Consider the following 27,465-nt stretch of genomic DNA (forward strand, 5'->3'; position numbering starts at 1 on the left):
TATTAATTTCAGGTGTACAGCACAGTGGTTAGACATTTATATAATTTAAGGAGTGATCCCCCTGACTAGTCTAGTACCCATCTGACGTTACACATAGTTATTACCATTGGATGGGTTGTGTGTGCCGTCCTGTTATAGTTGAGCCTTGATTGCTATTGGCATGTCGGTGGGTAGCATTGACCTTCAGGCTGATTGGCAGTGGGGTTTGGCCATGTCCACAGCTTATGGGTTGCTGTGCAGGGGGCTTAACACATGAAGTGGGATTCGCCCCAGTGGGCTCTGGTACCTGTTGAGACCACCCTTTGTGTGTGCCACTTATGGGGGTAGTTGGGTGGTGCTCTGCTGTGGTCTGAAGCCAACCTCCAAATATGTTGGTTCGGCGGCCTCTTGGGAGGGGCCCTTGTGTGGGCCCAAATTGCCCACTGCCTGTAACTGGCCAGAGACTACCTGGTAGGAGCTACAAAGCCATCTGCAGTTGCTGGCTGCCTGTGCTGGACCTAGAGGTGCGTGGTAGAGGCTTTGCTGTGAACTGAGTTCAACTGCCACCAGTACCTGGCCTGGGGTAACTGCAAAAAGCCAGGACACTCCCAGGCCTGCTGCCACCTGCTGGCTCCTTTAAAGTTCAGCTGCAGATAAAGCCTTGGGTGGTATGCAAGTTAGATGAGGCAAGGTCTCAGGGAGTCACTAGAGTGGGAAGAGTTGTGGTCACCAGGTTAATGTAGATTCTGGTTTGGTGCCAGTGCTGAGCCTGGAACTACTCAGCAGAAGCCTCAGAGCACACCGAGGGCAGTCACCGCCTGCCTGGGGTCCATGGACTCGGATAGTTTTCCAAGAAAGAGTGCAATGTGGGCAGGGCTGGAAGCTCACGAGAAAGTACCTCCGGCTGTGCTGAAGCTGGGTGGGGTGGGGTCCCAGCTGAGTCAGCAGGGCAGAGCAGTGGAGCTCACCAGGCCAATCAGATTTAGATTTGGCCTGTGGGGGGCGGGCTCAACAAGGCAAGATGGCGCCCGCCTGCCGGCTGCCCAGAAAGAGGACGCTTCACCAGGAAGATGCTGACTGTCCCCCAGTCTTCCCTCTGCAGCCACACTTCAGTCTGCCTCCACCCTCATATGTCTCCGATGCCCCCAGCGTCACCGTCCCTTCCCGGGAGCCCCAGGTGAGTGCCCGTGAGTGAGTTTGTACACGGGCCGTTTACGAGGACGTCTGGGTTTTCCACAGCATTCCGTCCCACCCAGATGGTCAGAATCCCCACTGTTTTTCGCAGCCAGATTTGGGGGGGCTCCTTTTCCCAACACCAGTGCTCCAGGTTGGGGAGCCTGCTATAGGGAGTTGGGGTACCTCGCTTCTCCGGGGAAACCTCCACAGCCAAGATATCCGTCCTGACTCTCAACTGCCACATGGAGATTTGGGGCCTGTACCACGTCTCCACCTCTGCTGCCAGTCTGGGCATGGCTTCTTCTTTACATTTTTAGTAGCTATAGGACTTATGTTCGGCTAGGCTTCAGATGGTTCTCCAGGTTGATTGTTCTAGAATTTAGTTGTAATTTTAATGTGTTCACAGAAGGACGCAGGCATAGTGTTCACCTACTCCACCATCTTGGATCTCTGCTATGTTGTGTTTTCCTACTTTTCATAAAGACAAGGTGTGGGAACAGTCCCAGAGAGCAGTTTCCAGGCTCTCGGCCTCACGTGGAAAGGTGTTGGCTCGGGTAGTAGATGGCCATCAGCTGTGACTAGTTGGCCATCAGCTGTAACCAGTTAGCCATTGGCCACTAATATAACTGCCGTGGCTAAGCTAGCAAGCTCGGATTGCACCTGGCAAGTGGGGTGGGATGGTTGGCAGAGAAGCGGATGGCGGATTGCGGCTAGCAAGTGGGGTTAGCAAGCATGAATGGAGGACTGCGGATCGTGTGGATCCTACTTCCTGTGTCTCGCCCAGCTGCCAGTGAGAATGGAGTGCAGGAAGACCCCTCATTGGGGTACTGGCAGATGTTTGCTTTTGTGTCTCGTCAGCCACCATCAAGAATATAGTGGTATGACTCCCCTATCCACGGCTCCATTGGTGTTCCTTTTTGGCCTCACCATACTCTGTGTCCATCCGCCGAGAACAGGAGCGGGACCAGAGCCCCGCATGACACAAGGATACAAAGAAATATTTTTCTACCATAATATAAATAAGACAAGCATGGTGATCCTTGTCATATAGTAGGGCCTTGGTGAGAACCATAAGGAAGAAGAGAGCTTTCCCAGCTAGAGAAGACAGCCATTACTCAGTACCAACTGACTGTGGCCATGAGGGGATAGGCCTAGTGTTAGCTGTGGCCTAGATCTTTCAAGTTTTCAGAGCATCCTGAGAGCCAAATAAAAGAAGTATATCTGTGTGTGTGTGTGTGTGTGTGTGTGTGTGTGTACATGTACATATATATCTACCCTATGTATAGGGTACAGTAGCCTGTTCCCCTACCCAGACCACCATTTTCAACCTCTGCCCTAGACTGTGAGCTCCATGAAGGTGGGGGGTGACCTCTTCTGTCTTACTAATGTTTGCATTCCCGGTCCCTGTCGATGATTCTGGCATTCAATAAATGGTTGGTGACCGGCTGACTCCAGAATAGAAAACCAGCAGGTGCATTAAACATAGAACGTGACCTTCATAAACCGCCGCTATTGGAAAAGCACGAACAACTTTGCACATTTAACTGGTGGTGGTGTGAGAGCCGCCAAACGCTGATGTAGAAGGCAGAAGTCTCCCCAGACCCTAGTGCTGCCCTTTTGATAACACACTAGCATAGGAAATGAAGAATACTTTCTGATTTTCAAGTTTTACAGCCATGTGTCAATAGAAAACAATGCCAGTCTCCCCTCAGGTAGCCTGGAGGAGGGTAATGGACCATGCTTTTATTATGTTCTGCATAAAAGGTCTAGCTGCTTTCTTTGAATGCGGAGGGCTTGTCACCATTTGTTTTCAGTAGTGATTCTCCATTAGGAGAAATGCCATTTTATCATCTTGTTACACTGGCGCCAAAATGAACCAACACCAGCAAAATTCAGAAGGTAAATAGACCAGCAGAGCACAGCCATGAGTGACAGTAATGGGTTTGCTTCACGAGTCACCCAACCTCCCAAGAGGCCGGTACACAGCATCCATCTTGTTTTTACTCTTTGTCACTCATCTTTCCCCAAGCTGCTTAGCAAGCATTAATGTTTGTTAAGAGATCCTAGGATGAGCCGTCCATTGTGATAAATACACATTGGGAACACTGATAGAATTTTTAAATGCTTTCTCAGCTGGGCTTCATTTAGTTTCCTTTCTTTTCAGACATGAAGCCACGCTCTGTTTCTGGGTCAGATATTTGGGAGAAAGTCACAAAGCCTCCCTCTTCAGCCTAAAAAGGTGTCATGTTCACACAGTAGCACGTGGGCTAGTTTGTGCGTGCAGGAGGAGCTGTCTTCTGCCCGATGCTGGATCACGGGCCTCTTGACAAGTTCTGATGTACAGGTCTCTGTAGTCCAGCATCTAGCCTGGTGTGTGGTCCAGAGCAGGCTATCCAGGCTAAGGATCTTTTTTTGTTGCACAGAACAGAAATCCACTCAAACTAGCTCAAGATAAAAGTGGAGCTTATAAAAGGCATCCACAGTCTCATGGGGAGCAGGGACTCCGGACTCTCTTTTTCTTCTTACTTGGTTCTTCTCATCTTTCCTCTTCTCCTCCCACCTCCACTCTGCCTCCTCTGCTTTCTTATCTTGTCCATCGCCCAAAATGGTTGCTTCAGTTCCCACGAGATGTGATCCAAGGATACGTGACCTTTGAGCTCAAGTACCGGCTATTAACTGGAACTTCTTTTTGTAGCTCTTGATTCAAAAGGAATCTGATTTGTCCAAGCCAGTCCCTTGGGTTTCGTATTCCAATCAGCTGAACTGGGTCTGAAGGGAGAGTGGCAGGGATTCAGAATGGGTAGGACCGGGCCTTCTAGGGCTGGGGGTAGAAGAAGGAAGCGTATCTATGAAATAGGTATTTGATAGTAAATGCATGTTGAATCAGCTCACCAACTAGAGGACGTTTTCTCCTAACAAATGGAGGAAAAGAAATAACCAGTTGGAGACGAGCTGTTGGCATCCCCATCCCTGGAAAGGCAGGTCTCAGTGCATCCATCAGGACAGCCACGTTCTACCCTCAGAATAGGTGACACTGGAACCTCTGGGAAGCCTGTCTTCAAGCCACTGATGGTGCGATCCGGAGCAAGTGGTGCATTACCCTCAGAACTGCAGCTGTTCCATCTTTAAAATGAGAGCAGAACTATCTGCCTCACAGGCTAGTTGTGAGAATTGAAACAGGCCAGTAGCAGAAGATGCTATAAATTCCCAAGGCCACGGCCACAGCTTCCAATCCATTGCCATTGAGGGTTTTCAGAAAGCACACATTTATAGAGTTCAGACTCACCCTTTGGAGATGAAAACCTCCCAGGAAATAATACTGTGCAGCTATGGGAATTTAAGAACACACACACACACAAATCAAATTTGAGATCTGCTTGCAACTCCTTGTGCGACCTCAACAAAGTCACTCATGCTCTCCAGGCCTCTGTTTCTTCACAGACAATATGGGGAATTGGAAAGGAGCCAGTGATGTCCACCATTCCAAGAGCTACACTGATCCAGGGCAACGTTTTAATTGCTGGGCAGCAAAATTAGAAAAATAAGTCATTACAGTGAGTTTTCAGAGAGCTTGGTTTATTTGGTTCAAAGGACTGCGCTTTATTCTGAAGTTATGTCCTCCCTGCTCCTTTTGTATTAAATGGCCTTTCTTTACTGATGGTGAAGGTCATACTTTGTTTGTACCCTTCTAGTGTCCTCTCTTGATGAAATTAGAAGCTGGCATCCCCATGTCCATCCTCCCAGGTTATTTATTTTTGTTGGCTTGTGACATCCCAAAGTCTGACCATTAGTGACGAGACGTCCTCTGTAGTCCTTTTAAGCTGTCAGGATCTGATTCTAAGGAGGCATAAGAATATACAGACTTGAGAGCCAGACAACCTGGGTTCAAAGTCTGACCCCACTACTTAGAACAGTGACCTTGGGCAAGTTACTTGGCCTGTTTGTTCCTTGTCTCCGAAATGGGAATAATAGTAGTATCTACCAGACCAGGTTACTGAGAAGATTAAACGTGTTCAAAGATATACAGTGCTTGGACAGAGCCTGACACCAAGGAAGTGCTCACTGAGTTATGGTGACATGACATGGATACTAAGAAGGAGAAGTGGAAGAGAAGCAAGGGGGGAAAGGAAGGAGGAGAGAAAGAGAAGGAAGAGAAGAAAGAAGAGGGTAAGGGGGAAGGGAAGGGAAAGGGAAGGAGGCGGAGAGAGGAGGTTCTGTTTTGCGTTTGGTTCTCTCAGGTTGTTATTTCATAAAGGGTGACAGAAGCAAGGTAGCCAGGCTTCGTGTCATGTCAGAAAAGTCAGGAACAGGAAGGGCAGACAGTGCCGGAGGTAGTTCCAGCTCCTGGGATATTATTCTGGGATGATGTCCCTTCAGGAATATTAGTATGTGGCTGTCCATGCCAGGGTCCCTCCAGGAGCACAAACCCTCACTGCCTCAGCCTCTCTGTGTCCTGGCGCCCATGATGGAGTGAGTATATGCTTGTTTCCATCAGTGACATCAACTTTTCTGGGAAAAATGCTCCAACCATGTTGCCAATACAGTGGTGGCCGGCTCATGCATTGGCTGCCTTTGGGTCACATGTCCTTCACTGGGCCAATCAGCTTAGGCAGGGGCTTGGCCAAAGCCTTGAGCCATCTCAAAACTCCCAATGAAATGGGACTGCTCCAGTCCCATTGGGGACTCTGGGGAGCGCTCTGGGGTTTACCAGTAAGTTCCAACCAATCCAAGAGATGGAAGGGCCAGAAAAGCCATGTGAGGAGAGCGACAGAAGAGGCATAGGACGGAGATAAAAATGAAGGAAATGGGCGGCTTGTTTCTCAACACTGTCTTCATTGGCTGCTTTGGGGTCAGCTGCTCACATCTATGCCAATCACCTGTGTGCGTGCAGAGGGGCGGATCATGTGACCAGACACACGGACCAGTGACTGCAGGTTCCTTGCCAGAGAAGGTCAACCCAGGACCTAACAGTCATCGTTTCCCGGTATAGAAAGTTTCAAACAGCCCTTGAAATTCCTCCTTGTTGGGAAAAAAAGAAAAAAGAAAAAAGAAACAGTGGCTCCCCAAAGGGAAAGCCTTTGAAAAACCCAGGAGCCGGGGAGACTGATTGGCCCATCAAAGGCACAGAATTAATTACCGGATAAGCGGTGCCATCATCATCTTTTATTAGGTGAGTCTCCCCGCCTTCGGGGACATGGGACTGCCATTCTGTTTGATCGGCAAATAGATGGAAATCTTCCAGCTAATTTGGAGCTACGCATGCTACTAACTTCTAATTTGGAAAAGAGCGAATTAGTTGTGAGCAATTGCCTGGGAGTCAAAGCCTCTGAGACTAAATCTCCACCATGGGGAAGTGGCGGGAAACCCATCTAGAATATTTGGAGTGTGGAGGAGGGAGGCAGGAGAATATGTTGGCTTTGATTTTCTGGGTAACTGACACTAGTTCTAAAGCGGTAGACATTTTGCAACTTGACTCACACCTGGATGGATACATTGAACTGTATAGAGCTCAGCAAACTACGAGGCCAGTTCCGAAAGACCTGGGGTCTCTTCGAGGTAGGAATGCTTCCTGAGAGCCATCACAGAGGATTTCCATTGATGTCCAAAGCTGATCCCAAGTCCTCTGGTTCCATGGCCGATTTTTCTTCCATCAGGTTTTCAGGCTCTGAAATAGCTACAGACATTGAGTCAAATGTATTTCTGCCCAGTCTCATGAGTGCTGGAACAGTGTGTGGGTAATTTCAACCTACTTCTGCTGGCGTTTATTGTAGTTATACACCTACTAAGTGTAAGGAACACCCTGCGTTTATTTTCCAATCCCTGGCAGTAAATGTTTATTAGTAAGAAAACTTTAATTCTTCTCACATGAGGCTTCTCTCATAGCCTCTTTTTAAACTGCTGGTTTGAATAGTCAACATTTGTACCAAGCTGTCCTAAATCTATCATGGTGAACTCGTCCTCTTCCTGGATTTATCACGTTGGACGGCCCCACCCTGCCCCAATCCAAGAGCCGGGCTGACTTGCTTTTCATGTATCCCTCTTAAGTCCCTGAATTTTTTCCATGTGTACAAGTCTCTCTTGGAAAACCTAAAAATGGTATTTAGTAATACAAATATCAGATGCACATATTTAAAAGGTATACAACTTAGAAAGTGTTTTTTTTGTCTTTAAGTCAACTACCTTTCTCAGTCTGTTAAAAATCATCCCCTCTGGGAAGACTTCATAGCTGTCCCCTCGCCCGATTGAGCGGTTAAAAGCCCTCTCTTCTGTGCCCGCACAGCGCCTTCCCTCTACCATTGTACTTAAGATGCTGTGGCAGGCAGAACCCTAAGGTGGCCCCAAGATCTCCACCCCAGTGAAAACACCTATATAATCCCCTCCCTTAAGTCATGGCAAGACTTGTGAATATGTTGGAATTTCACTCATGTGGATAGGTGACATTACAGGGCAAAGGTAAAGGGATTGTTGAGGTGTAATGAAGGTCTCCTCATCAGGTGATTTTGAATTCATTAAAAGGGAAATGTCTTTGGGTGGGCCTGATCTAAGCAGGTGAGCCCTTCAAAAGAAGGTCCAGCCCTCACCTGAACAACGATTGGAAGCAGGAGAGATTCTCCTGCTGGTTCTGAAGAAGCAAACAGCTAGGACATGAACTGCCTATGGAGACGGCCCCGGGACAGGGGTCTGCAGGTAGTCTCTAGGGGGTGAGGGTCTCCATCCTACAACCATAAGGAGTTGTTGAATTCTGCTAACAACCACATGAGCATGGAAGACAAGCCCAGCTCCAGATGAGAACACAGCCCACCGGCATTTGTATTTCAGCCTTGTGATACCCTGAGCAGAAAGCTCAGCTGAGTGCCCAGACTTCTGATTCATAGGACTGAGATAATAAGCTGGTATTGTTTTAAGCCACTACGTTTCTGGAGCTTGTTTTTAGCAATAGAAAAGGAAAACAGACCCGAAGTGTCTCCCTGACTATACTCTATTCAGTTCAGCCACAAACTTTTATTGTGGACCTACTATGTCTCTGGCGTTACTATTAGCCTTGGGGAGACAGGTTACATGGTATCCAAGTGCTTCACGTTCAGCTGGCACACAGAGATCACTCAATGCATGTTTGCTGAATGAAGGAGTGGCAAACATGTCACAGAAAACCCACAAGTATTTACTCATGTCCTAGAGGAACTTCTGACAGCTGCCCAATTTTTCTTTCTAAAGCAAACCCCTTTAGAGGTGTGCATTTTTTTTTCTCGAATTCTTCTGACTATATCCAGGTCTAATGCACAAGTCTTCTGTCACCATAATAGATGGCACAGATGGGAAAAAGTATTTAGAAAATGAGTTAGATATTATATCATATAATTGTTTCAGAAGTCCCGCAGTACAGAAACTTAATTCATGCAAGTTTCCAAACTTGTTTAACCACAACCACCCCCTTTTTTATGGAAATACTCAGAAATAGCCATCATTACCGAGCTTGGGAAATTTTCTGTCTGAAATCACACACAAGTTACTGACACCTGGACTGTCCCATCAGTGAGAAGGGGACGGCCAGCCCTGGTAACTATAGTAACTATAGCCAGAGGGTTGGGACCAATTTGGAGGTGAATCCTCAAGTCAGTTTTTTCATTAAAACCAGGATGCTCCTCTCACGCTCCCCGTTCTCAGAGTCAGGCTCACACCCCTAGTTAACTGAGTTCCTTCATGCCTTGGCTTTTGTTTCGTTTTTCAACAGCGTTATTGGGTGTAATTTACATACCATAAAGGTCACCCATTTTAAGTGCGCAATTCAGTTATATTTAGTATATTTACAGAGTTGTGCAGTCATCACGATCTGATTTCAGAACATTGCCCTCACCCCAAAAGCAACCTCATACCTATTTACCTCCGGTTCCCAACGCCGGCCGCAGGCAACCACTGATCTACTTCCTGTCTCTCTGGTTTTACCTATTCTGGGCATTTCATATAGAAGACTAGTACAGCAGGTGTTCTTTTGTGTCCGGCTTCTTTCACTGAGCATAATGTTTTAGAGGTTATTCAAGTTGTAGCATGTATCGGTACTTTGTTTCTTTTTATTACTGAATAGTAACCCATTGTGTGGATAGACCACATTTTATTTATTAATTCATCAGCTGATGGACATTTGGGTTGTTTCCACTTTCTGGCTATTAATAATAATGCTGCTATGAACATTCACATATAAGTTTTGTGTCAACACATGTTTTCATTTCTCCTGGCTAGATACCTACTAGTGGAATTGCTGGGTCATATGGCCACTCTATGGGTAACATCTCGAGAAATTGCTGGTTTGCAAAGGACCTGTACCATCTTACATTGCAACAGCAGTGTAAGAAGGTTCTAGTGTCCCCAGGATACCTCTGTTTTAATGACCAGCTGCCCTGGATGTCACAGCTCCTTACTCCTGAGCCCTGAATCCTTGCCCACCTGCCTGGACTCCTCAACCCCAGCCTCTCCCTGTCCTCTCTAAACTTGAAGCTTGAACTTCTAACCAACTTCTGACGTACAAACTAGTTTTCTAAGCCCTGACCTCCACTGACTGACCTCCCCTAGCCCCAATTCTACTGGCATCCGTGCATGACAGAAATCCTTCCCTCTACTTCAATCTTTTTTCTTGGATTTGTTTTTTTAAAACAAGACCAAATATAACCTTGCAAAAACATACACAGAATTCAAAACTAAGAACTGTGAGCACAATCAATTTTTCAGAATGTTTTTTTTTCTTTTAACTACTATTGAGGAATAAAATTTGGTCGAGGGTTAAAAGACTTCGTATAATACTGCCTTCCTATTACAATTGCACCAAAGAGAACGGAACTAGTTATTATTGCCCGTAATTGCTCGCCTTTCTCATGTATTGAATCCCTGTCCTCTGTGCACTGAATTCACGCTGCAAAAATTGCCAAGTACTTTTAAACTTCTGTTTTTGCTTTGGCCTAATTCAGTAAAATGGGCTCTTTGGGAGGTTAATCTCTTGGCAAAGCTGGTTTGAATGCCCCCTCTGAGATCAATGGCTACGTGCACCTATGCTATGTGAACCTGGCCAGGAGTTTTACGGCAAATTGGTGGGAGGCTAAGGAAACCAGCCGGAGAGCAGAGAACTCCCCACCCCTAGAGGTAGTCATTTTTTGTGCAATCATTTGTGCTGCTTGAATTGGGACCACTATTGGCTGTGAGAATCCAGGCCAGGGCGAACGGCAGTACCTCCCCTCCACAGGATCCCACGGAGATTTGCCCTTAACCAAATGACCCATCCCTCTCGTTGGGCTGGTGACTGGAGCTAAGCAATGAGGACATCAGAGGAGAGGCAGGTCTTCATTCAGTTGGCACCGAGAGCACGTCAACAGTAAATGCTAAGTAACTACTCCATCTGGAATGGAACCAAGAGCCTCGGCCACTCCTGCTCAAAAGGCTTAGAGGGCCGTGATTCTGATTTCCTGGAGACCTCTGGGGACGCCTCAGGGGGAAGAGGACCCAGCCAGTGCTGTGCTATGGGAAGGCCGCCCCTGCAGCTTCCAGGAAGGTGCCTCTTACATCATCCCACTGCCTCTCTGTGCCCAGCCCTTATGAAGCAAGCCAGGTCCGTTTTATCATTTAAGGGGTGGGTGGGACACTTTTGAATGACTCAGTAGGTAACATTTTATATTCAAACATGGCATTACAGGTTATTTCAAAGGCTGCCAGTGGCACATTACGGGCTTCCTCTTTCTCAATGCAGATTAGGGATGTGTCGGACAAAGGCTGTGCATTCAGTGGCCAGCCCTCAGACTAAGGGACCTCCGGAGGTGCTGGCACCAGGTCAGAACTAGTTCAGGAAGAGGAGAAAGGGCTGTACAATCCTGGCTTCTGGAACTTTCCTGCGTGAAAAAGGCCCCAGGCTTCAAAAGGTTTTCTTTTCTATCCAGTCTCCCAGGAGGGGACCCTCCGTAATGCCGTCCTCTCCCCAAACCTCTGGTCTCTAGGACTTTGGGCTCTGAGCACAGGCCTGGGAAGTGGAAACGTAAAGCTTTCCAACGCAGGTGGCCTTCTGGCTTCTTGTTTCCTAGGCCAGCAGCTCTATCACTGGGGCTTATGCAAGTGCTGTCACAAAGCCATGGCCCAAGACCGGGCAGGGCACGGGAGGACTTTAAGCAGCACGGGTGCAATTGCATTCAGGACTTCCTCGGTCCAGCGGAGTGTCCCGTGCTGGAAAGAGAAACGGGAAGAACTGCAGAAACCAAGGGTGGCGAGACTCAAGAATGAAGGATCCCAGCTTGGACTCCTTACTTATGTCAGCGTCTGCACTTACTGCAGGAAGCATTTATGGAAGCATTAAGTGCTTGCTGTATACCTAGTCCTCTTCTGGGCATTGCTGAGTGGAAGTGACCCCGCCTTCAGCAAGCTACTGTCCCACCTGTAGAAACCCTTGGGAAACAACGGTGTAGCAGAACAGAAAAGGTAACAGACGGCTCGAGTGCTGTCAGCTCAGATGGATGGGGGAGAGGGTGGAAGTCCTATTTCATGCATGACAAGCAGTACACTTCTGATCCATTAAGGTCCTCTCTCTGCAGGGTCAGAAAACCCAATTCTCCGGGACTGCCCAGAGCCTCCCACACTCTCTGCCTTTGAGCCCCTGTGTGTACTTAGGGAAATTTAGCTGAACTATTTCAAATAACGCAGACGGCGCTCATCAAAAAGAAATGAAAGCTTTGGAAAAAGCCATTTTCAGGAATCGACTTGAGGCTTTCTCATAACCCTGTTTGCTGCAAACTGGATGCATTAGAAACACAGTTAAACCCAAACTAAATAAATACCGTTCAGAACTCAAAGCAAGGAAAGTTCAAGTATAAACCTAACATTGCCACATTCTCTATGTAAAGTTTTGTTTTGTTTTTTTCACTTGAGTTGGCCAGCGTAATTTACTCCTAGGACTGCCAGTCTGGGGGACGGGGAAAGAAGGAGAACTTCAGGTACCTGCAACTAGTACTTGAAACAGGAAACATCTTAACTAAGAGAAAATGTATTCATTAAGGTAATTATATCATCAATGCCAGAGGTGGCTCAGAGCTCTGATTCCTTCTATCTCGGTCCTACCATTCCTGTTGGTCTTGTTGATTTGCCTCTAAACACGTATGCTGTTATTCCTGTAGCCATAATTTCATGACCTACAGTTTTCAATTAATAACTTTAAGTGTGCATCTCAAAAACTCCCAAGAGACTCTGGAAAGTTTCTTATCTGGGAAAAATCAAGGTGGAGGCCGAACAGATGGGACCAACTAGCTGGGTGGCTTTAGGAAAGTGCATTGCCCCCTCCAGCCTTAGTTTCCGCATGGACAGCACGAGGAAGCTCCAATTCACGATGTCTCCCAGAACGTCACCAACAGCCATGACATAAAGTTCTCTTTCTTACAAATCCAGACAAGTTATCTCTGTCCACACAGACCTTTGCCTTCATTCATTCAACCATTGTTCACTGGGCGCCTGCCGTGGACCAGGCTGGATGCTTAGGCACTGAGGGTGCGGCGTTGAGGGTGGACTCCGTCCTGAGCTTTCAGTCCAGTAAAGGAAGCCAACAGTTACAGAATAAAGGAGGAAGGGCCGTGACGGAAAGGTTTCTGGAATGCTCCGAGAGGACAGGGCAGGGACTTTCTCTGTTCCACCAAAGCTTTAGAAAGAAACTGGCTCTGAGTACATGAAATGGGGGGGGAAGAGAGGTGGGAGAGAAGGAGTAGGAGGTATCCAGGTGAGGGGCTCAAGCAGAGCAAAGAGCAGGTGGAAAGCTGCAGGCCTGTAAGTGCATGGCACAGCTGAGCGTCGGGAAGGCAGGGAGAGACAAAGGCTGGATTCAGATGTGCCCTTTATGCCACAAGGAGTGTGGGGTTATTCCTAAGATAGTGACAATCTACTGAAGGGGTTAAGCAAAGAGGAAATACTGAGTGAAGCCCACTCTGGCAGCAAGGTGGAATTTCTATGGGTTTGGGGGGGAGGAGCAAGACTGGACGAGGTGGTCAGGGAACCAGTGAGGCGGCTATTGCCGTAATCTAGGTGACAAGTAACCAGTACCTGAAGTACATCAATGGCAGTCGTCAAATGGAGGAGGGGGCCGAGCTGAAAGATACTCAGGAGGTAGAATCTGAAAGAGCTAGTAATACATCTGATTGTTCTCCTACCCCGTGGATAGAGTTTCTCAAGCCACTGAATAACACTGCTAGACTGGTGTCCGTTGGCGTCTGTCTGCTGACCTGCAAGCTTGTGAGGTGAAAGGAATCAAGTCTGTGACTTTCGCATCTGCCCTTGTATCTCTAGTGCCTGGCGCATCAGTGGATGCAAACTCATCCCCTTCGAGGAACGTGCGTGTGTGTGGTGGGTGGGTAGGCATTTCTCTTTCCAAATATGAGGCTGATTCAAGTCTGACAGTTCAGAATTCTGGCCTGAGGCAGCAGGGTTAGCAGTGGTAGGACAAAGAGCCCACGACTTGGGGGTGAGGGATGAACATGGGCCCCTTCCCTTCTCAGATGAGCTGTGTGACTTGACTACATGCCTTAACCTCTCCCAGCCTTAGTTTCCTCCTCGGTAAAATGAAGATGATATCAGTGTTGGACCTCACAGATTGTGGTGAGAACTAAACGACGTTAAACCATGACAAGAAGCTCACGGGTACACGCATTGAGGATGGATGAGTGGACCAACGAAAGGAACATTCTGTAGAGGATAGATGGATCAGGTCATGCTCTTTTCCAGACCAATCTTAACCCCGGGTGGTGGGCATCTGTGTAATAAATTAATTAGTCTGGAAACTTAAAAAGCCACCTGGTCTTGGTTTCTTTGAAAGTCTTGTGTCCTGCTGCCATTGAATGCTGAAGATGTAAAGTTCTTTTTTTAGGTTCTGTCTAGACACCTCTCTAAATGGGAACTTTATGCTAATCTGCAGGTGTTGCTTATAACAGGTTATTTCTAAATAGTAGCTGGTACATTACCAAAAAAAAAAAAAAGAAATAAAAAACAATCCGAGAGCAAATAATAACTTCTTGAGGCCAAGGTCTCCACAGGGGACCCCCCAGTCATTTGTCCACTCCTCCTGTACCCCCTGGTCCCTGCCTATCCCCGACCCAATTACTGGCAAATCAAATAGTCATGGTGGGTGTAATTAATTAAATGCATTTTTTCCTAATTAACTTAAGAACTGGTAAATAGGGCCTCCTCTTGGTAGTTTGAAGATGCAGCCACTGGTGCTGATTAAAAATGTGAAGCGGATCTGGCTGGAAACTAGCCCGTAATGGATGGATGGGAGCACTTTCCCAACGTTTCTCTTAAGGTTTGGCAAATCGTATCCTACTGATACTGCTCACCCCCTTTAATCAGCAAGTATAAAATTCATCTGAGAACATGAAATATATCTGACACTGGCATACATCAAACCCCAACCTGAACATTCAAAACAAATTGTATCGAGATTTTGTCACCCTCATTGATTTCTGCTTTTCAAGCTGGTTTCTGGAGCAGCCACATAAAAGTTAAATACAAGCTATCTATGGGCTCATTGGATCGCGGTAATTCATTAAGCCAACAGTGGCTTTCATAAATCTGAGCATAAAGATTGCTTCCACAGACACCCTCCGCTTGGACATGTACTGCTAGTCAAAGAGGTGGCAAAACGAATCTAGTTGGCACCTGTGGGAGGGGGGGGTGAAGTAGCTTTGGAGGATTGCTGAGGGCTGACTCCCACGGGTGGCATTGTGTGTCAACGGGACATCAGATCACTGGGGACATGAGAACCCCTGCAGCACCAGCTCCTCAGCAGCTAGCGTCACGTGCGCGCGCGCGGGCAGTGCTGGCAGCGGTTCTGTGAACAACGCTGGTGTTAGTCTTCAATGTGAACCCACTGACTGAGGTACTGATTTCCCACAATGTGGTCGCTTCCCAGTGACGGTGACGATCCTTGGGTTCTTGACAGTTTACAAAGCATTTTCCCATCCAGTGACTTCTTTCGTCCCATAATCCTGGGAGGGACGGGGCCAAATTATTATTATCCCCATTTTACAGATGAGAAAACTAAGGTGTGGGAAGCACAGTGATTTGCCTGGGGTCCCACAGCTGGCAGAGCTGGGACCCACAGCCCAACTGTCACAAGCCCAAGCTCTGGGTTAAACCCCACCCCTCTGATACACTAGCTCCGTGTCCATGGGCACGTTATTCATCCTTTTAAAACCTCCGTTTTCTCAACGGTAAAGTGGAGATAATAAGAATAGGGACCTCTCCTACTTGGGAGATGTAATGAGCTCCTACAGACCCGATGCATAATGAGCATTTAATACATGTTTGCTGTTATCCATGGAGAATATCAGATTGTATCAAAAACAAAAACAAATTGGACAATGCCTGGAAAGTAACTAAGGGAACTTTGAAGTTCCATTTCACATGGGTAGAGGAGAACCTTGCCTCTGTAGTACATTAGCCTGCTCCAACCGTGAAGCACTCTCCCTGTTGGCATATGTTAAAAGAAGCCCATGATATTTCAGTCCCTGTCAGCTGTGAGTCATTATTGTAAACAGCGGTGCAATGAGGAAATGAGAAAAGAATTTAAATACATCAACTGGCAGAATTTTTAGGGAAAGTGATACACAAGGAGATAAAGAGCAATCAGAAAATTTCACGTAAACCCTTGTCATCTCAAAGGTCATCTACTTAGGAGTCTACAAGTGGAAATACATCTTTTAAAATTCTGGGTGATTATTTCATTGAAAAGGAAAGAATTTAAATGAAATCAAGTCATAGGAGCTGAGTAGATTTATGTCAACTGCTACAACAAAAACAACAATAAAAAAGACATGTTTCATTGGGGAAAATTGGTCCATTCATATCCAAGTGAAAATTTAGGATGGAATAGTAAATTAGGATTTGGTTCAGCACCTTAAAATACGTTGATGTAAATGTGCATGATGAATTTATTTTTAAAAATCAGCTTCCTGTGATGTCCTTCATTCTATTTAGGAAAGAGGAGAGTTTCATATCCATTAATTTAGCTGAACTTCACAATGACCCTCGAAGGCAAGTATTATCATTCTCACTTTATAGGAGAGTATAATATATACTTATTGAGGGCAGGGACCAAGACTTTTTGTCTTTTTCCTTTTTATCCCCAGTGCCTGACTAATAAAAATGGAAGCTGGATGTTATAGCACAACCTCCTAACTATTGTGCTTAAGACATCAATCTTTTTCTAGCATGAAGCACCGAACAGAAGTTTAGATTTCAGCTTTACTACTGGTTGTCCTGGAGTTCAGTCCCCAGCTGTGCCACTTAGCGGATGATGTGACCTTCAGAATTTCTTTTCTAGGAACCTCAGCCTGTAACAACGTGAATAATATCTACTTCATGGAGTTGTTCTCATAATTACATTTTGAGATGATCAAAAGAGAGGAGAAATGTAAAGCACTCAGTATGATCGCTGACACATATTAATGCTCTGAAATTGTAGTTTTTCACTGTCTCATGAGTATACTCAGAAATGCTAGGATAAGCATACGATTTGGCCACTGCTGACTTTTTTCTTTTTTTTTTTGAAGCATGGCTTTATCATCTGATTCAAAATTAACGGCAACTGAATGGCTGGTGTATTGCCGGTTGAGAAGCAGAACCCAGGGGTCGCACATGGCAGCCAGACAGGAATGAATAGCACTCCTATGGGAAGCCTTTCCTTTAATTTCATGCAAAGGCTGATATTAATAGCAGCGGGAGAGCCAGTGTGAGGCTGTGTGCTACCTTTCATACAGGGTCCATTCACTTTATTATTTTCTAGGACATCACATAGACCTTTTGCCACAGGGGGGGTGGGGGGTGGAAATTCGCTCATATAATTTCCAAGTAACAGATAATTAGTACTGATCGTGAGTCATAGCTACAGAACCCCACATCGTTTTTATGGCATACTGTTAGGATATTTGCAAATTCGCTGGCTGTCTCGGGGACTTTCAGGGTATTAAATTGTGTGGTAGTCAGCTCCGTGTTCACCACCACTGGCGAATGTGTCTTTAAAACATATGAAGAGCATAGCCGTGCATAATAAAGAATTGTGCGACCGATATTAATAGATGTGGGGGTTTAGGGATAAATGACTGGTGGCTGTGAGTTGGGCATGTTGTGTAGCAGGTAAAGGATTAGGGAAAAGGGACTAACATTTAATTAGCATCTGCTATGCACTAGGATATAAACTCGGTGCTTTCTCTATGTCAACCCACCATATGCTCCCTACCGCCCTGTGAAACCCCTCGTCGGGGCCACCGGTGTCCCCACTGGCAGGTTCTTGGTCTTACTCAGCCTATCAGAAGGCTTTCACGAGACCTCCTTTAAACACTTTCAGGGTATCACAACTTCCCCCCTCCGATTTCTCTCACTGCTCCTCCTTCGTCTCTTTTGTTTGTTTCAAATGTTGGAGGGACCCCAGGCCTCAGTCCTTGGGCCTTTTCCTCCCCATCGGCTTACATTTGTCAGGATGTCTCATCCAGTCCGATGCCTCTGAATTACAGCTAGATGCTGAGAACTTCCAAATTCATCGTCTCAGCTCAAATCTGCCGCCTGCACTCCAAACTCATGCATCCTGCTCTCCACTTGACCTCTCCCCTTAGATGCCTACTGTGCACCTCAAAATTAGCATACACCCTGGCCCCAAAGCTGCTCCTCGCACAGCCTTCCCCAGTCAGTAAAAGAATTGTTCGTTCTTCTACTTGCTTCATTACAAAGCGTTCACGTCACCCTTGGTGCCTCCCTCTCACACGTGCTACACCCAGCTAGCTGTCAGAAAACCCCGGGTTTCTACCTACCATCAACATGTCTCTAGAACCCTCCCACCTCTCTATGCTCTACCCCTCTCCCCTGCTAGCCCCACCCTCTTGCAAGTCACCATGGTAACGCGTTGGACATAAATGGTCAGTGGCCTCCACTCTTATCCCCCTAGAATCTCTCCACACAGTAGCCAGGGGAACCTTTTAAAGCGTACATCACCTCATGTCACTTCTTCGCTCAAAACTATTCAGTGGGTCCCATCTCACTCAGAATAAGAACCAAAGTTCTTGTCAGTCCTTAACTGTTTCCTCAGATAAGCCAGAGACTCTGGTACCTCGGGGCCTTTGTACTGTGTGCTTATCTGTCTCGGCCACTAGACTGTGTGCCCTGTAAGGCAGGGACTGAGTCCGCTGCATCCGGGTACCTCCAGCAGGTAACCACCCCGTGTAACACAGGAGCAAACAGTGAGAAGCACTCTCTCTCTGCCCAGTGCACTTTTAACGCCTCGCGGCTCATCAGCTTCTTAATTTTCACAACAACCCTATGAGGTAGAAACTATCAATATTACTATTTGATAGGTGAGAAAAGCCAGATGTCTTTTCCAAGGTCATGACCCCATAGAGGTAGACCAGGGATTTGACCCCAGCCTATCTGGCTCCAGAGGCAAGTCTGTGCTCTTAGCTAGTACCCTATCCTGCCTCTTGTAAGGGTGCCCTTGGCAGATAGGTGGTGGACAGATGAATGAATGAATGAATGAATGAATGAATGAATGAATGAATGAATGAATAAGTGAGGGATAACAACGATTGTAACTGGCGCACTCGAGCACTCCCTGTGTTTTCAGGACACCTTAGATTAGGTTCTCTGCACACAAACGGGTCTCTGGGCGTGCTCTAGGGAGATACTCAGGTGAGGGAATGAGGAAGTCTGGATTGGGCCGAGGGAAAAGCTGGCAGGCCGTGCGCTTTGCCCCTGACGCCTAGAGGGAGCTCCGGAGCTGGGGTGGCCCTTCAGAGTGGAAGCAGAGAGGCTGGGCGTTTGTCTCCAAGACACTGGCCAAGGGCTGGTCCCTGGGGGCGGCACATCCTTGGGGGAGGTGGCCCCTGCAGCAGAGGGCAATTGCTGGTGTGGGGGCAGCGGGAGCCTTCAGTAGCTGATATTCCTATCCCTTGGCAGGTGAGGGCCTGGGGGGAACACTAACATATCCGAGACAGACTGAGGACTTTGCACGACATCTCATTTAATCCTCAGCCCCATCCTATGACGAGTTACCATGTTTCGCTGAAAAGAAGACCGGGTCTCATATTAATTTTTGCTCCAAAAGATGCCATTAGGGCCTACGTTCAGGGGATGTCATCCTGAAAAATCATGCTAGGGCTTATTTTCCAGTTAGGTCTTATTTTCGGGGAAACACGGTATGCATTTGTTATCCCCACTTTATAAGAGAACAAACTGGAGCTTGGAGAAGTTAAGCAACTTGCCTAAAGCTAATCCCCTGGGAAGGCGACGCCGGGATTCAAGCCCAGGGTCTGACCACACACCTGAGTGAGCGGCTGGGGCATCGTCCCTCAGCTGCCACCCAGGCCCCTACTCGTCTTCTTATTGTTGGGCAGTGGCGTGGTGGACGTGGACGTGGACATCCGTCACCTGGGGCTGCCCAGTGTCCCGTCTCCTTCTGCTGCGTCACTCTCTCTCCCATGGCACATGATCCTTCCCACTCCTTGCACCTCTGCTGGGGCCTCCACGCTGATTCCCAAAGGCCGCCAGGATGGGCACACACAGGCCTGGACAAAGTGGCACCGTGCCCTGGCCCAGGGTAGACCTCTTCCCTGGGAGCAACGGGAGGGAGAAGCTTTGCCTCTGAGGCAGCTGAAGGAGGATGATGGAAGTCCAGAGCGGCCGGCCTCGTCCGCCAGCCTGCTCTGCGAGGGACCAGCCAGCTGCATCGGAGAGAGAATGAGGTCAGTACACTGAGAGGAGCAAGCAAGAGACACCTGAGGGCACTGCTTGCGCTCCTGGAATGGCCCAGGGCACATCTACCTCTAGACTTCCCAGTTTTGTGAGCCAGTCAGTTCCCCGTTGGAATCTTAGCTCGTGCACCGTGGTTCTCTGCCTCGCAGATGAGATTGACACCTGTAATTCAAGGTGCTGATCTCAGTAACGTATTAGTCAGTTGGCTGAGTCGCAGCCTCAGAATCGCAGGGGCTTACAACAAGATTCATTTTTCTCATGTATGGATCTGCACGTTGGTGGGGGTGTGGCCAGGGTTTGCCTGGATTTTACTCCAGGCTGCAGGTCTGGTTCTCGTTTGCTCCACGCATCTTCAGTTTGAGGCCGGGACTAATGAGGCCATTACCTGGGGCATGTTCTCGGGGAGGATCATGGGAGTCTCAGAGGCCAAGCCGAGCTGTGTGAGCACGAAGGCCTTTGCTTGCTGCAAGTTCACTGACATTCCAGTGGCCAATGTAAGTCACGTGGCCAAGCTTAATATCAGTGGGGCAGGGGAAGGTTCTCTGCCTACACTAGCGAGAGGTGCTGAAAAGTCACAAGGCAAAGGGCAGGACGGGACGATACCATTACCGGAAGGGTGTAAGGAACGAGGAATAATCCAATCCACCGAAAACAGGCGCGGAGAATGGGGCACTAAGCGATTCCGGACGCAGCAGCACATCCCACCCAACTGCCATGTCAGCTAAGGTGTCACGTCACCCATGTCCCCAAGGGAAGACCGGCTTCTGCTGACTGTTAGAATTGCAGCAGAGTCAGCTGAACCCCAACACCTTCTCAGAGCTGCACACACACACACCGTCTCCAGGCAACAGCTCTGTGTGCAGGGGTGAGGGGAGATGGGGAGACGCTGTAGGAAATGTTTAGTTGCTTTTTGTTTTAAGTTGTTGGAATAACCTGAGATTTTAATAGTTTGCATATGAATTTCTGGAAGAATCGATTGCCAAGTTTGCTATCATTTTCAAGAAAAAGAAGTATAAGATCCAGGGGATGTTTCATAATAGAGGTTTTTACCTCATCTTGAGTTTGGGAGCTTTTCATAACAGAGCGATCAGAAATTAGAGCTAGTTTATTTTGGGGATGTGTCCCGCAGATGGATAGATCAAATGTCACAGTTTCATGCAGTGCAACAAGTGTTTACCAAACATCTCCCGTGGCCATATGCTCACTTATAAAAACATAAACAAATGGCAATAATAATAATAATAATAATAATAGTAAAGATTGCTACTACGTGTCTGGGTCATCTGGGCAAGTCAAATGATCTTCCAGGCTCAGTTTCTTCATCAGTCAAGAAAGCATGTTTGACCTATGAACTCTGAAGTCCCTTCTAGATCTAAAATTGTGAAGCCCCCAGACTGGGTGATGCTTGGTCTCCCTTGGTGATAATTACAATTACAGAGGTGTGCCTAAAAGAAATGAGACCTGCTAAAGCTCCGAGCATCATAGGACTGAATGGGGATGTTCAAGTTGCTCTCCATGGTCAAGCTCAGAATTCCTGGAGTGGACTGACGGTTCCTTGTTCCCCTTCCCCCAACCTGCCCAGAGAAAGGTTTATTGTTCCATTGCCATTCTTAGTTCAGGTGTGTATATAAATCCCATTTTTACTACCCTTTTCTCTTCAATAGTACAAATGGCAAGTTTGAGTGTAAGGAAGTGATAACAAAATAGTTTTAAAGTGGAGTCTACTGGCATCCCATTGACCCAAGTGCAGCCTTGCCACTTGTTAGTTGTATGACTTTGGGTGAGTGACTTAATCTCCCTGAGCCTCAGTTTTCTTATCTGTAAAGTGGGGATAATAATAAAAGCTTCTTACAGGGTTGTTGTAAGGGGTGTAAGTTAAGTACTTAGCACTGTGTTTGATGAAAGAGCACACTGCAACTGTTATTATAATTATCATAGCACCCCTTGCATGCACACTTCCAGGCAAAACTAGATTCTGAATCTGCCAGCTCATTTCGCCTCTTCCTGGAAAGTCTAGAAAATTTTGAAAAAGAGCAACTTTATACCATCATTCAAATTTAATAAAACATGTCAAATAATTTCATTCGGTGTTCTTCATGTAAAAGGTTACATAGGTTTGTAAAAGTATGTGTGGCTTCGCACTAAAAAAATAATAACAGAAAGGTCTTTTAAAAAAGACCAGAACCTAGTTCCCCCATAACAGTCCTGAGTTAAGGTAAAATTCTAACTGGTGATAATACACGTGATCACTTCCTGCTTGGTTTCCAAGGGAAACTGACACACTGAGTGCTAGGGCTCGCTTCTCTGAGTCTGTGCCCTCACGCAGGGCTGCGTTCACCCAGAGGAAGGGGACACATCTTTTCCAATTTGCACAAAGGTGCTTCACGGGCTAGCCAGAGCCCTGGACCCAGCCACCTTTTGCGAGACACTGAAGTTCACACTTTGGTTTGATGTCTCCTAAAGGATGAGAGGATGAGCATCTAGATCCATCTTTCTTTTCTTCCCAAAAGCTGCTGAGAAGACTGAGGTTCACACTCTTCCCCCACGCTGTTGGGCTCCCAGTGCTCAGAGATTTTCTGTGGGCCTTCCCAGAAAGGGGACTGTGGGTCCCCTCCTGGGCGGGGGAGGAACACAGTTCTGGTTCTCTCCCCCACCCCGCCCCCATGGTTTCATGTCTTTGATACAGGACAGCTGTTTCAGAGCCTGGACAGATGCGTCCCTGCACGGATGCCCCCAGCAGTGTGAGGCGCTAAGGTGTGGCACCAGGGTGCTGGATGGAGCGTCCAGGCCTGTGGGCGTGGCAGCAGGGGGCCGCAGGACACTGGGTGAAGAGAAAGAGTGAATCCCTTCCCGCGGCTCTTGTTTTTATTAGGTTGGTGCAAAAATAATGGCAGTTTTTGCAATTATTTTTAACCATTGAAACATCAGTTACTTATGCACAACCTAGTAGCTCTGTACCTACCCCTTTTAAAACCAAACGTCCTATTTCTTTGTTTTTCAAAAGAAACAAATACCAGGAGCTAGCTGTTCCCGGGCCGAGGAGTCAGAGTGCCGTTTTGCCCCCAAGGGGACTGAGGACGCTGACCAAAGCACTGTAACCAACATTGCTCTGAGCAAATGCGGTTCCCTCTTGAACGGCACACACCTCGTCACATGGCCATGTGGTTCCAAATACTGGATTAGGAATTGTTCTACATGTCCCCAGCATAAAACAAGGCAGGTAAACAAATAAAGGGGCAGTCGATTAAGAGAAAATGGCAACTTCACAATTTATTGGCTAGGGACACATTATCCCAAAGAGCCAAACGTTGACTAAAATAGCTCTCTTCTAATTATATATACAACTGAACAGCTAACCCTGAGTCGGGGCGGATGGGTGCAGGGACAGTCCTTCCAAGCACACTGGATTGAACAGTCTATACTATTTGGCTAATAAATATTCCGCCCCCTCCCCCGCACTTTCGTGCCGGAAAGGCTTAGTGTTGACTCAAGGGGCAAGATTCCAAGGCCCTTTCCAGACCGCTACTTCCAGTTCCGGAAAAAGGATCGCACACTTTGCCGCCGTATCTGAGCTGTCTTTGTAACGAGTCGTCAGGGGCATTAGATCTTCATTCTCTTAGTTGATTGGCGCTTAATATTATGTCTCCTCTGTGGCTTTGAGTGAGGCCACACTGTTCCGCATTGTCTGGGTGGAGAAGCGCTGGTCCGCAGGGGGCAACTTAGGATGCATAAGACATCCTAAGAACGGGAAGAAATGAACTGAAAGGGAAGCAGAAGTCCACAGAGTCTGAGCAAAGAGTGGGGTCGAGAGAAGAAACGAGTGGAAAATCTCTCCTGTTGAAGATGTTATTTAGTGAACTAGTGAAAGAGAGAACAAAATATAGGGAGAAAAAGGGACCCTGAAAATCCCATTCTTGGAAACTCTAACTCTGCTCCTTACCGAGTCCGTACACTTCTGTTTGAAAAACATCCCATCTTTCCCCACCACCCACCCACCCCTAGAAAACATAGAAAGCAATGTTTATAGCATGAAGATCACAAGAATTATACTCTCGGTGAGAAAAGAATAAATTACCCATTTAGGGTCGGTCCGTAAAGTATTTCAGTAAAGTAACCACTGGGGTACCATGACATGATCCAAAAGAACTAAATTACCAGATGGGTCCCCGGGGTTTGAAAGAACAAAGGCACTGAACACTGGCCCCTTCAAATGCTTCTCCATCAGATCTGTGCCTTTTGCAGAGGATGAAGGGTGTGGAGTTGGAAGGGACACAGAAGGTCCCTTGGTGCATCAGCGCACACAGGGATGAGCCTGTGTTCATGTATCAGAGGAGGAAACAGAGAAGACAGAAAAGGCAGACCGTATCATCAGGCGCACCTGGGCTTGAATCTGGTTCTGCTACTTTTCAGCTGGGAGAGCGTGAGCAAACCTTTTGAGGCTGAGGTTTTCCCTGATCTGCTGAAAGTGTTACTAACATTTGTCTTCAGTACTTGGAGGATTCCGCCTGAGTTGGTGGAGTTAAATGGATGGGCCATAATGGAAACCCAAAGAATGAAAGCTGCCCTTCCAACTGTCACCGTCACCATCATCATGTCTGTCATCTGTGTCTGAATCCATTGAGTTCTTTCCAGGAACCGGGCACTGTGCCAAATGCTTCACATGCATTGTCTCATTTAATTCCTCAATAAGTCTGTGGTAACATTATCCCATTCTGCTAATGAGGAAGTTGAGGCTCAGAGAAGCCAAGTAACATATCGAGTGTCACAGAGCTGGTAAGTGAAAGAGCTGGGGACTTGAATCCTTGTCTAAATCCAGAAGCTATGTGTTGGTTCTGCTCTCGCCCCCAGAGAAGAGTGAGATCATTGATGACGTCAGTTAGTATCATCCCACCAGTAGGCTCTAGAGAGGGGGCTTCACTGAGATGAGCAATTAGAGCTGAAGACTGACTGGCTGGCAGACCTGACCTTATTATCTTTAGCCTTTTTTTTTTTTTTTTAAAGATTTTATTGGGGAAGGAAAACAGGACTTTATTGGGGGAACAGTGTGTACTTCCAGGCCTGTTTTTCCAAGTCAAGTTGTTGTCCTTTCAGTCTTAGTTGTGGAGGGCGCAGCTCAGCTCCAGGTCCAGTTGTCGTTTTCTAGTTGCAGGGGGCGGGGCCCACCATCCCTTGCGGGCGTTGAACCAGCAACCTTGTGGTTGAGAGGACGCGCTCCAACCAACTGAGCCATCCGGGAGCTCAGCGGCAGCTCAGCTCAAGGTGCCGTGTTCAATCTTAGTTGCAGGGGGCGGAGCCCACCATCCCTTGCGGGACTCGAGGAATCGAACTGACAACCTTGTGGTTGAGAGCCCACTGGCCCATGTGGGAATCGAACCGGCAGCCTTCGGAGTTAGGAGCACGGAGCTCCAACTGCCTGAGCCACCGGGCCGGCCCTCTTTAGCCTTTTTGAGGGAAAATAAAATAGCTCCCAGCCCATGGAGATAGCCAAGACGTAAGAGGCAGGAGGTCTGGCAAGATACCTGGAGGTTGGACCAGTTCTTTGGGTGAAAAATGCTTTTTTCACCCAAAGTAGTGATGCTTTTCTATAGGTGGACATATTTGACTCAGGGTTTTGTATTTTGCTTGGCTGTTATTTGTGTCACTCATGGCGTCTGTGACAGAGCCAAGGACCAAGAGCCCAGGCCATCATGCACACTCTCCTGAAATCCCCGTACAACACCAACTAAGAAACATATCAGAAAACCAAGGAACATTCTAGGAAGAAAATAATTGGGCTTCTATCAAGCAGATGCTTTAGCTGTTTCCTGGCCGACGAGTAGTAGTGTGGAGGCGGAGGCTTGGGTGCATTCAAGATTCGGCTCCACCCATAAGCCACCCCTGTGGCCCAAGACGGCACTGCCGCTGGAGGTGTAACAGACGTGAATACGTACTGCTTTACAAGAGGTGCTGAAGACAGCCCTCCTCCACAAGGGCCTAGCAGGTGGAATTCGTGGAGCTGCCAACGCCTTAGATGAGCACCAAGCCTGTCTTAGTGATCTTGCGTCCCACTGTGATGAACCTACGTACATGAACTTGGTGGCGGCCCTCTGTGCTGAACACCAGATCCGCCTGAGTAAGGTTGACGTCGACAAGAAGCTAGAGGAATGGGTCAGCCTCCATCAATTTGACAGCTAGGGAAACCCCCATGAAGTAGTTGGGTGCAGTTGTGTGGTGGTTAAGGGCTATGGCAGAGTCTCAGGCCAGACATGTCATCGAGGAGTCCTTCAAATGCAAGAAATGAACACATAGACTTGGCTTTGTGGGGTTTTTTTGGTTTGTTTTTTTTTTTGAAACAAATATGCTTTAAGTATACGAGGTCGGACAATTAAATTCACAAACTTTCCACCTGGCTCCTACACGGTAGAAAGTTCGTGAACTTAATTGTGTGACCTTTCGTTATCTGCTATGTGTTTAAGTCTACAGTTAGTATGTACTTTTAACATTGATCTATTTTGTAGGTAGGAGCTTCTGAACTATAAGTGGTTATTAAAGAATTGTTTGCAAATGAGAAATATGCAGAAGTAACTGGGTTGGTTAAATACATGCACAGAAGGGATGTGCCTGACTTGCTTTCCTGTTGTTAGATGAGAGATTGCTTGGGAAGCCAAGAGGAGAATGTCACTCTTCACACTAATAACTGTGCTCTGTGTCCACACTGATCCAGTCGCTCGTTGCTTGGTGACAAGGATACGTTCTGAGAAAGGCATCATTGGGTGATTTCATCATTGTACGAACATCACAGAGCACACTTACACTACCTAGATGGTCCAGCCTACTGCTCACCTGCTGGATGGCTTAGCCTACTGCACACCTAGGCTGTTGGTCCAGCCTATTGCACCCTTAAGCTGGATGGTCCAGCCTATTGCACACCTAGGCTGTGTGGTCCAGCCTACTGCACACCTAGGCGGTGTGGTCCAGCCTACTGCACACCTAGGCTGTGTGATCCAGCCTATTGCACACCTAGGCTGTGTGGTCCAGCCTACTGCACACCTAAGCTGGATGGTCCAACCTATTGCACACCTAGGCTGTGTGGTCCAGTCTACTGCACACCTAGGCGGTGTGGTCCAGCCTACTGCACACCTAAGCTGGATGGTCCAGCCCACTGCACACCTAGGCTGTGTGGTCCAGTCTACTGCACACCTAGGCTGTGTGGTCCAGCCTATTGCACCCCTAAGCTGGATGGTCCAGCCTACTGCTCTTGGGCTACAAACCTGTACAGCATGTCACTGTACTGAATACTGCATTGTTACAGTTGCCTAAGCATATCTAAATGTGGAGAACATACAGTAAAAATACTGTACTGTACTTTTATACAGCGGGCAGCACAGTAGGTGTGTTTTCACCAGCCTCACCACCTATGATGTTACGATGGCTATGATGTCACTAGGCGAGAGTTTTTCAGCTTCATTATAATTGTATGGGACCTCTGTCCTATATGTGGTCCACAGTTGACCAAAAAGCCGTTATGAAGTACATGACTATATATGCCATATTATATATATATATATATATATATATATATAC

General features: G+C 47.3%; 1 protein-coding gene and 1 pseudogene across 4 annotated transcripts in view; both read left to right on the forward strand.

Moving 5' to 3' along the window:
- Positions 1 to 27,465, forward strand: part of KAZN (kazrin, periplakin interacting protein) — a 1,005,443-nt gene that overhangs the window by 543,265 nt on the left and 434,713 nt on the right. The gene's annotated exons all lie outside the window — the stretch shown is intronic.
- LOC117026687 (40S ribosomal protein S12-like) lies at positions 1,001 to 26,182 on the forward strand (annotated as a pseudogene).

Source organism: Rhinolophus ferrumequinum, chromosome 9 (assembly GCF_004115265.2).
Source record: "Rhinolophus ferrumequinum isolate MPI-CBG mRhiFer1 chromosome 9, mRhiFer1_v1.p, whole genome shotgun sequence".
Lineage (NCBI taxonomy): Eukaryota > Metazoa > Chordata > Mammalia > Chiroptera > Rhinolophidae > Rhinolophus > Rhinolophus ferrumequinum.